We start from the raw sequence: 10312 nt of genomic DNA, 5'->3' as shown, positions 1-10312 counted from the left end.
GTTATTGCCAAAACTTTTTTTCTTTTTTTAACCATACAATAAAAGCTGAAAGTAGACTGAAGCATAGTATATTTTTATAGATTTCTTTCCAAATAACAGATTTTTCTCTGTAAATATCCTTATGTAAAGTATGCCTTTCCTGTGATATAAAGGATGAGGTATGGGGAGAAACTAATTGGATTGCTCAAATTAGTCAAGGTTTGAAATTATTTGGGGAATGCTTTAGCCTTTTAGGTAACTATGTAATACAATTTATTATCTTCTGTTCAGAATTTCTTCTTGTGAGCAATAAGCAGAAATCCAAAGAAAATTTTAAAAATGCACCTTTAGACGTAATATGATGACCACAGTGTGAACAGGCGTCTCAGCGAGAAAGCTTTGCTGCAAAAGGGAGTAAGAATGATAGTGTGACTGGTGTGATGATCGACTTCTTGGACCTGGACAGGAACTGAACCTAAAAAGAAAAGAAACATTGGGGCGGGGGAGACTCGAATAAACTTTCTTAAGGTATTTTTAAAGCTCTCTCTAACATTATCTTTTGGGGAAAATGTCTTCTAGCTAACATGATGTTAATAAAGAGGAAACATCTAAGAAAGCTAGAACATTTTCTCTTGAGAGCTTGATAATTTGATAGCATCTTAACCATTACTAAGTAAGACTTTGTATTTCTTTTGTGGAACAAATTTTCCATTTGCTGAGACTTTTTATAAATGTCAACTTTGTTAATGTGACTGATTTTTGGATTAGCGAATCCTAATATGTAATCCAAATTCCACTGGGCCTTCAGAATTAATCGGCTTAGAAGATGAAACTATAACCCGGGGAATCTTATCCTGATCGCTTTTTGGAATTCTCTAAATCCAACCTCACTTGCTTTTTAACCTTACTTTTTAAAGATGCTGAAAGATGACAACTTTCCTCTAGTAATTCAATTTTCAAAAGAGTTGAAACATCCTTAATGTTGCAAAGTTTGGTGCCTATAACAGTTGATTGATTCACAAGGACTGGAATGAAAAGATCAATGCAAATTTTCACCTGTACTTAATGAAAATACCTCTAAGGTCATTGTGGTGGACAGAATCAGATTATCTTATTTTTATTTTTACCAGATCTTTCCTCACTGGGAAAACATTATGTGATTACAATATTTAGATTCCAGAGGGGGTAGGGGCACAAAACTCACTAAAAAAGGTATATTTTGACAAGAACAGAAGTAGAAAAAGTCATTTCCAAGGGGCACTTTTGTCTAACCAAACGACATCACCTCCTTTTCTGCTCTCCCCCGTACAGTTTTTCACTAAATTAGCTTGGAGCAGCTAAAGAATGGGCCCCATATTATTATTCTTTCCATCATACCCTCGTCTGGAAAATAAAGATAACAGCAATGTTTTCAAAAATAAGAATATTATTGGAAGAAGTGTAAAGTCACTCAAAAAAGTTCATTTAATGGCTAGAAACATATTCATGACTATGTTGTTGCTTAGTTGCTTAAATGTCATGTTTTTGGTATATAGTCAGGAGAAAATATATGGTCGGTTGCATGCAAGAGTAAAAATTCCTGATTTAATGAAACACTTTAATAAAGAGCAAACAAGAATTACCTGTCTAAAAATTGGCCCTTGGCATTGCTTGGTATCAGTGATTCTGGTAGCCAAGATCTGTGATGAGTCAAAGCCTGTTCGAAGGTTTCTGTGTTAAACTTTGGGAGGATGTTTACCTTCTGTGACTCTGAATTTAGATTGTAGAACATCCCGAAACGTGGGGCCTCCACGGGGAAGTTAGCCGCTCCCTTCCCCGTGTTTTACATCAAGCCAGGTAAATGCAGCATGGAGGGGGTGCAGACTGTGTCTGGGGGACAGCCAGATATAGACCTGTGCCTGAGAATTAAGGAGGACGCGTGCCCATATTGTGCGCTTACTGTGTTCAACGGATTATGTCAGGTCCCCAAGCTTCATGGGTGTTTGAGAAACAGTCCCGGACCTCAAGAGTCTCACTGCCTAGTGGCAAGACAGCCAAAGGCAGAGAGGCATACGCAATGTGCCTTCACACAATGGCTGGTGTATCTATTATTTTATTTTTGAAGGTCATGTCACACAGAAAAAGATTCAATATAGAGACGAGAATTCCACATCTCTTGGTGTACTTACCTTATGACACTTCCTATTCTCTTGTTTGAAAGTTCAGTGGGAAATATCAAATGGCCTTTAAGTCTCAGAATGCATATACAGAATCATTTATCTTGGTTCTTGTGCAATTTTGATTTTGAAACTCCTTAGCTAATAATTTGGTAACAAAAAGGTACTAAAATAGAAACTTATACATTGTATACATGCAGTGATGAAAAGGGGTTGGAGTAGGGAGTAGAATTCAATCATTGATAACTCATCCCCAATTATTCTGTGTTTCTGAGTCTGTCCGTGAGGCACAACATTTAATGCTTTCAGAGAATAACTATCTGTCTCCATCCTACGGCTATGTTGTTGTTGTTTTAGTAATATCCGAATCCTTGTGACCCCATGAACCGCAGCACAGGCTTCCCTGTCCTTCACTATCTCCTGGAGCTTGCTCAGACTTACATCCTTTGAGTCGGTGATGCCATCCAACCATCTCATCCTCTGCCACCCCCTTCTCCTCCTGCCCTCAATCTTTCCCAGTATCAGGGTTCCCCCCCACCATGAGTCAACTCTTCGCATCACTTTGGCAAAATACTGAAGCTTCAGCATCAGTCCTTCCAATGAATATTCAGGGTTGATTTTCTTTAGGATTGACTGGTTTGATCTCCTTGCAGGCCAAGGGACTCTCAAGAGTCTTATCCAGCGCCACAGTTCCAAAGCATCAATTTTTCAGCACTCAGCCTTCTTGCCTGGTAGAATCCGCCTACAATTCATGAGACCCCGGTTTGATTCCTGGTTCAGGAAGATCTGCTGGAGAAGGGATAGGCTACCCACTCCAGTATTCTTGGGCTTCCCTGGCATCTCAGAAAGTAAAGAATCCACCTGCAATGCTGGAGACCTGGGTCCCATCCTTGAGTTGGGAAGATCTCCTGAAGAAGGGAAGGGCTACCCACTCCAGTATGCTGGCCTGGAGAATTCCACGGACCACGTAGTCCATGGGGTTGCAAAGAGTCGGACAAGACTAAACAACTTTCACTTTCACTTTTTTCTTTTCTTTAGCCTTCTTTATGGTCCAACATCCCTGCATGACCACTGGAAAGACCATAGCTTTGACTATCCTGTGGCTATATGATGAGTTTATTTGTACAATGTCATCTTTTCCATAAAGCTTTAAAGGACTTATGGGCATGTCTATACTCTTATGCCTGAAATCCACTGATGGCTAAGCATCCCCCATCCACAAATCTGCATTTGTAGCTCCTTTTCCAGAAGAAATGTAACAGTATTTGCATTTGTGTACTTCTCTCATCAGGAAAAAGCATCAGCTTCATGGCTGGAATGCTGCAGCTGCTCACCAGCCTCCAGGCAACACTAAAAACTAGTTTTAAGACAGGAAACCAGGAAGAGTGTTGTATTTAATTGGAGTTTCAGAGAGGATATAAAAAAAAAGCACCACCATTGACTTTGATCCGAGATTATCAGGTTAATACCCTCACTGATTAAAAACTGTTAACTCTAGAGCTCTCATGAATAGTAAATAACCAGTTGTTGAAAATAGTCCTACAAATGTGTCATTTTGTCAGTTTCCTTCTGCATTAATCTCTAATAGCCATTTATGAGTAATACAGGAGAGAGGCTGCTTGTTAATTAAGTCCAAAAGGAATAACTCTGAAAAATATGATAAAGTTACCGCATATCTTTGCCAGAAGCAAGCTGCTCTCCCCCTGGATTGATTAGTAGTGGTGAGGTGTCCTTACAGGGTTGTCCACAGTGACGTCATAAAGATCACTTAAATCATAATTTTCTACTATTACCTACTACCATTAAAGATGGTTTACCTCCATCTCGCGTCGATTTTGAATTATCATCCGGTCCTTTTTGAATATTTAAATCATTTGATTTCTTTTTGTAAGATATGTTAATATGAAAGGGAAGCAACTCAGCAGTCAAGAGTTTAAAATGTGGATGAAAGGAAACTTTTTTCTTTCTTCTTTCTCTCCTTTGTCTCTGTCAGTCTCTCTGGAAACATTTTAATATATAATAATTTGGCGTAACTGTTTTGGAGGAGAAACAGTTATAATGAATATAATGAGTCATTTAAAATTGTTAAAATATCTGGATTATTACTACATATTTAATAAGGAACATTCTTGGAATGGTACAAACATAAAGTAATGTCTGAATGAAGTCTTCTGCCTTTTCTCTCCTCAGTTACGATTTCAATGAATCGAGTTGCCACATGGTCCTATTGTTCAAGGAACAAGCTGATCTATTAATATTTCTTTAAAAAGTACTGTGAATTGTTAACTAAATATTGGGGTTTTGCCTATTTGTTCTCTTAAAATGTAGAATGGAGGAAATATTAAGGCTTATAAATTTATTCTGTTTGATGGAAATAAAAAAGAATAAAAGTATAAAAACCATAGAATATCACATCTAGAAGAGGTCATTAAAATAATTCTTTGGACAATTAATCCAAACGTGTCATCCGGGATCTATTTGAGGAACAACTGTGCTAAACTATTTCATTTTCACAACATGTATTGAGCGACGTGAGAGTTAACTTTAATGGACTTGACTTTTGGTTAGAATCCTTTCTTGGCACGCAAGTGACCTGTAGAGAAACCTGCTGGTCATTATTAGGAAAGGTTCTTGCCTGTCCAAGCCTCCTTTAGACTTTTCTTTCTTAAGGATAAATTCATATAAAAGTGATTTTAGAGAACTGCCTGACAATCCAGAGGGTAGTACTTACCATGTCTACCCCCTCAAAAAAAGTGATTTTGATGTAGTAACCCAAAAGCTGTGTAATGCATATTGGAACTTCATATGAAACACCTTTATAAACTGCCGTATTTTCTGAATATAGTATTGTATATACTATTAAAGCCACAAGAAGTAATCTTTTAATAGAGATACAGCTTGTACTCAAAGTTTATCCAGTTCTGCTGACCTCATCTATTTTAAAATTTCTCTGTGGAATGACCCCTAGAAAACGATTATACACTACTTTTACATCATAAATTCTGTTTGATAATTCCCATGGATCATTTTTGTTTACTATTTTCATTTCCCTTTTACCTTCCTGACCATCCAAAGTTTTTTGTTGTTTTGTTTTTTACTGCAGAGTTAGCGCTTACTAAAAACTCATGGGAAATAAAATTGTATTATATACATTGTTTCACACAGGTTGATGTAAAAAACACTTGGTATCCTGTTGAATGAAAGAACAGAACAGATGCTTGTATAATATATGAAGCCAGAAATACATTCACAATATCTTCCAAAAATAGTAAGGCATTCTAATAACACAGTTCATGAGGAATGAAGTAAAAAAGCTTGGGAGAGTCGAGGTTGTAGACTATATTTTGAATGAAGCATGGACGGTTTGAAAAATTTTATCCATATTCTAAATATCTGGTTGTAATCACTAAATTTATGATTTAACAATATAATTGTAAAGTAGTATTTGATTGTTTTAAATGAAAAAAAAAACTAGCATGTGTTAGTTTGGATTATGCATATCTGATCTCTTCCACTGACAAGTTTTAAACATATATAAGCAAGAGGTCTACCTCTTTTCAAAAACTAGATGGTTTTCTAGCAAAATATTTATTTTCTGTAGAACAATATTGCTCTTAATTCTCTAAGATTAATTTATGGGATTAATAATAAACCAGGATAAGACAAGTTGAGCTACTATCATGGTAGTGTTCTGTGGGGGTTAATTTTTTTTGATTATTTTGAATAATGGTCAATGTATTTCTCCTTTCCAAACTGAAGGAGGCATCAACCATTCCTGCAAAGTCTCAGAACACAAGCATATTTCTTTGTTAAAAATAAACACTGCTGAACATGGCCTTGGCAGAGTTTGTCAAAGTCACGATGGCTATACTATTGACATAATGGTTCATCATTATGAAAAAAACAAAACAAAACCCTAGTTTCAACCATGATTTGAATCTTTTCACTGTATTCCATTCACACCAAACTCAACACCATCCTTGTGTCTTTTCCTATCAAAAATGTTTTATTCTCGTTTTAAAAATGTACTTGTTTGTTGGTTCTTCGAATAATTAATTCTTCATAAAGGAATGGTTTTGATAGCTCAGTATAACTACAAAATGATTTTTGGAAAAATGTGGTATTGTATATATCTTCTTTCCTTTCTCTGCTTCAGGAAGAAGTCTAAATTTCAGAGCAAAGAAACACTGACATGTTTTTCCCAGCAGACAAACTTGGAAACATCAAAAAAAAAAAAAAGAAGATTTGATAACTGTTTAAATATATAATAATACTGAAACACAGGTCTAATTATATGTAAAACCCATGACATACTTTCTTGATTGAAAATGATTTCTGACAGCAACTCAAGGACAAGAAACTGTTTTGAAAGGTGATCAGGAAAAGCCATCTTGACTGTGTTAATTGACGATGAAGATAAAGATGCATTAGGTTAATGAGGCAGGAGTGTTTGAGATGAAGGATAACTTTTAAGTCAACCCCCATCCTTCTGAGAACCACCTGTCTTGGAAGAGCCAGTCAGTACCGCCTACCAGGTAAGAAAGCAACACAGCAGAGGGCTGACCTTACTGGGAATGTTATTGTGCTGGTCTTTAAAGAATGATGTATTTGGAGGCTACTCAGAAAAAAAAAAATCTAACATTTCTCTTTTTTCAGTCTTGGAAGTAGGAAAGCAGCAGTTTGTGAAGCATTAAAACATTAGGAAACATGTTTGAATCTCTGTCCCTTAAATAATGCGTGTCACACCTGCCCTTGCAGAATATCTATTATAAAGGATTGTTTAGCAATAAAGTGAACTGGTGGCTGTGACAGTGATTTTGTGTAACCGTGGTGCTGAGTGGCAGATCCCAGAACAGAGGCCCAACTCTTCTGCTTTCCAGTTATTCTATTGTGTTTCCCAATGAGGTACATCTTTTAAATTGCTGAAGTTCACATGCAGAGAAAACTGTCAGACATATACACATAGTTTGCATAAAAAACATTTTTAATCCAACCTGTGATGATAAATGGTTAATATAAGGGAAGTAAGATAAGCACAAAAAATCAATGTCTAGATTATATTAGAAATGATGTTCGTTCGGGGGTTACGCTGGTTCTTGCTTCCTTAACCTTCTCTACTAGATTAAAACTCTGTAAATATTTGGGGTAGTGTATGGCTTTTAAACAGGCGACCCGTAAATGTATCTGTGAATACTACCAAACACAGACATCACAAATCTTTCCAGAGAATACAAATTTCTTTTAAAATGATAAAGACTCCATAAGTGTCCATTGGACTGATTTGCCTGTGGAAAAATATTTTTCAGTGACTTACAGTATATTTTGGAACATGTATACCAGCAGTCTGCAACCTTTTTGGCACCAGAGACCAGTTTCATGGAGGACAATTTTCCCATGGACCAGGAGTTGGGGGAAATGGTTTCGGGATGATTCAAGTGCGTTGCATTTACTGTGCATTTCATTTCTATTATTACATCGGCTCCACTTCAGACCGTCAGGCATTCGATCTGAGGTTGGGGGCCCCTGATACATACAATATGGGTTTCATATGTAAAAATTCGATTCATATACACATTAAGCATCAATCGTTTTTTTGTCATTACTGGTAACTTTGCCAAATAGTACAAAGGTTGTGCTAGAAATGAATCTCTTCTCCAAAAAAAAAAAAAAACTCGTAAGGACATTTTACAAAGTGAGTAGTATGGGATCATTTCCATAGTTTATTGGGAGAGAAAAACCAGGAATGTTTCAGGCCCTTTGCCGTCAGCAGGAGGAAGGGTTATCGGTAATTACGAGGCTGTTGGAAAACAAAATTATAGGCCCCTCCGGGGTGTCAGCGTTTCAATAGTAAAAGCTTGTCTAATCGGAGCCAAGCTTTGGCATGACTTGCCCTGCTTTTTCTGCTTCCCCAGTGAAGAACCATGTCCAAGTATTCAGCTTGGCTCTCTCTGCATTGACTCAGGCGCTGACGCTTTGAAGCTTCCACTCTTTCTATTGAAGTAGCCAGAAGCCCCAATAATTACAACGATAATTGCCCAGAATGAGCATCCATAATAGGCGGTGTAATTGGTAAGGTGAAAGTGCCAGTGCTGAAACACTTCAGGAGATTTCATATCTGAAAGAGAGAAAGAAATCCTCTGAGAGAATGGAAATGGGCTTAAGGAAGGGGTCGGGGGCTGCCAAACACCAGGTAAGGGGCATCCCAGGTATTGCAGGCTTCAGAGAGCGTGAGGCGAGGGGAGCAGACAGCAGTGGCTGCTGTTCTAAGGCAACATTTCTTGCTCTTTCTATTTTGAAAAGATTCGTTTCCACGAACAGAAAATAAAGCTGATTAAACCATAAATATGCATGAGCAGAAGCTGCCCCTAAAGTGTCGAGATGAAGTAGCAGGAAGGAGAAGACCTGTGCGGTAGGAGAGTGTGCTTCCATGCTGCTGGTCCAGCTCAGAGCCTGGTGCTCAATGTAGGTCAAGGCGTCAGGCGGGGGGAAGGACCACAGGATGACATTGGGATGCTCTATTTCACACACTTGCCCTCTGGAAGGACTGGCGGAGGCAGTCACTTAAATTAAGCACAGGTCATCAGACAAGATATATAATCTATTCCTAAAGCAGACAACTCGAGCATTCCAAATCCCTGTGGCCTTTTACCGGGGCTCATCACGCTGCCTCCCCGTGTCACTCTGTCAGTTCATGTTAGGGCTGGCTGTGTTTAAAAGTGATATTTCATGTATCCTGTGACCCTCTCGCTCAAAGCAAAGAAATGGCTTTGGTTTATTTATGACCTACTAACCTTAAGGAAAACTGAAATACTTAATGTTCTCACAAGCTTAGGGATGGAGAAATAAAAGCTAAAATAAATCTGGCTTTGATACAAATTGTTCGTATTCTCCCCGCACGACCCTCCAAAATGATGGGAACATGGAGAGGAAGATATTTGTCCATAAATGGCCTATGTCTTGTGGCTCTTTTTCATTCAAGGAAAACTATGCAAAAACTCAGATTGCTGCCATCTGCTTAGAATTCTGGAATTGTGACACTGTGTTCCCCCAAAGAGACACTATACGCTTTCTTGCAGAAAATGTAAAACCTTGGTTCTGTCAAATCTCAGTGCTTTAGAGATAAATATTTTACAGCCAAGATTAAGTCGTGAAAATAAAGACGTGGAAAACATAGGAGTAGAAGATACTAGTAATTGAAAGCCATGCTTGAAGCAGTGGAAAACTAAGCTGAATCAGCAAATAAAGCAAAGTATGGAGCAAAAACATGGGCGAATATAGGCCTCAAAAGTTTATTTTCTTTTCTGGCACTAGGGTACCTGCAAGCAAGAACAAGATCCTATTTTCCAGTGGTGGAAATGTAAACTGCTCTGAGAGGAGGCACCATCTTCAACAAAGTATAACTAATCATGTATCCCATTTAGTCCATGGAAGAAGAAAGAATTAATTACTGAATTTACCACTGCTATTTTATGTGTAAATGAAATTTAGTCGAATTTCTTTTTGTTATAAGTGAACCATTTTTATATTTAAGAATTTTAAGTTAATTATATTCTGCTAAGGACTGCTATGAAAATATGCTGGAAAGTGAAGAAAAACAAGGTTATGTGTTGCAATTAATTCTAACTACCCTAGAGCTTTGCTTATTAGTAGGCCAATGCATGTTTTATGTTCATGCAAAATACACAATTTAGAGCCTTTTTTTTTCCAGAGCATCCCTATTATACAAATGTTAGCAGATGTACCCAGAGATGAATAGGCGTGACTGAAAATGTTTACATATTGACCTGATGCTAATATCACCATGTTCAGGCAACAGAGCTCGAGGGATACGCTTTCCTTTGTAACTGATCATGCAAACAAGTGAGCTCCCCGTCCCATGACAGTAGTCTTTCCATCTCCAGTAGCTCCTGAGCATGCACACCCTCCTCAGGAGTTTCATTCTGTAGGGAGAGTGTACTTATTTCAAAAGAATGAAACATGATGAAGTTCAGATTAGTCACTGTTTCATATTCTAGGACTATGTGTTGCCTCAGTGTGAACTCCCGAGAGATCACTAAACTCTCTGCCTTGAAAAGAAAATTGTCTGGAAGGTATGAAGCAATTGATGGCTTTGAAATATTCTGACTGTGTAAGATATTGGACTGTACACAGGTTGAGAGGACCTGTTCCACTTATAT

General features: G+C 37.7%; 1 long non-coding RNA gene across 1 annotated transcript in view; it reads right to left on the bottom strand.

The window, feature by feature from the left end:
* Positions 1-7101: 7101 nt before the first annotated feature.
* The window catches only part of LOC138415787 (uncharacterized), a 27726-nt gene continuing 24515 nt past the window's right edge, over positions 7102-10312 (bottom strand). Inside the window, exon 2 of the long non-coding RNA XR_011247406.1 lies at positions 7102-8250. This is a non-coding gene — a long non-coding RNA (uncharacterized lncRNA). The remainder of the gene's footprint in view (positions 8251-10312) is intronic.

Source organism: Ovis canadensis, chromosome 12 (assembly GCF_042477335.2).
Source record: "Ovis canadensis isolate MfBH-ARS-UI-01 breed Bighorn chromosome 12, ARS-UI_OviCan_v2, whole genome shotgun sequence".
NCBI lineage: Eukaryota > Metazoa > Chordata > Mammalia > Artiodactyla > Bovidae > Ovis > Ovis canadensis.
Note: the sequence above shows the minus strand (reverse complement) of the source record. Positions and strands in the feature narration are given on the sequence as shown.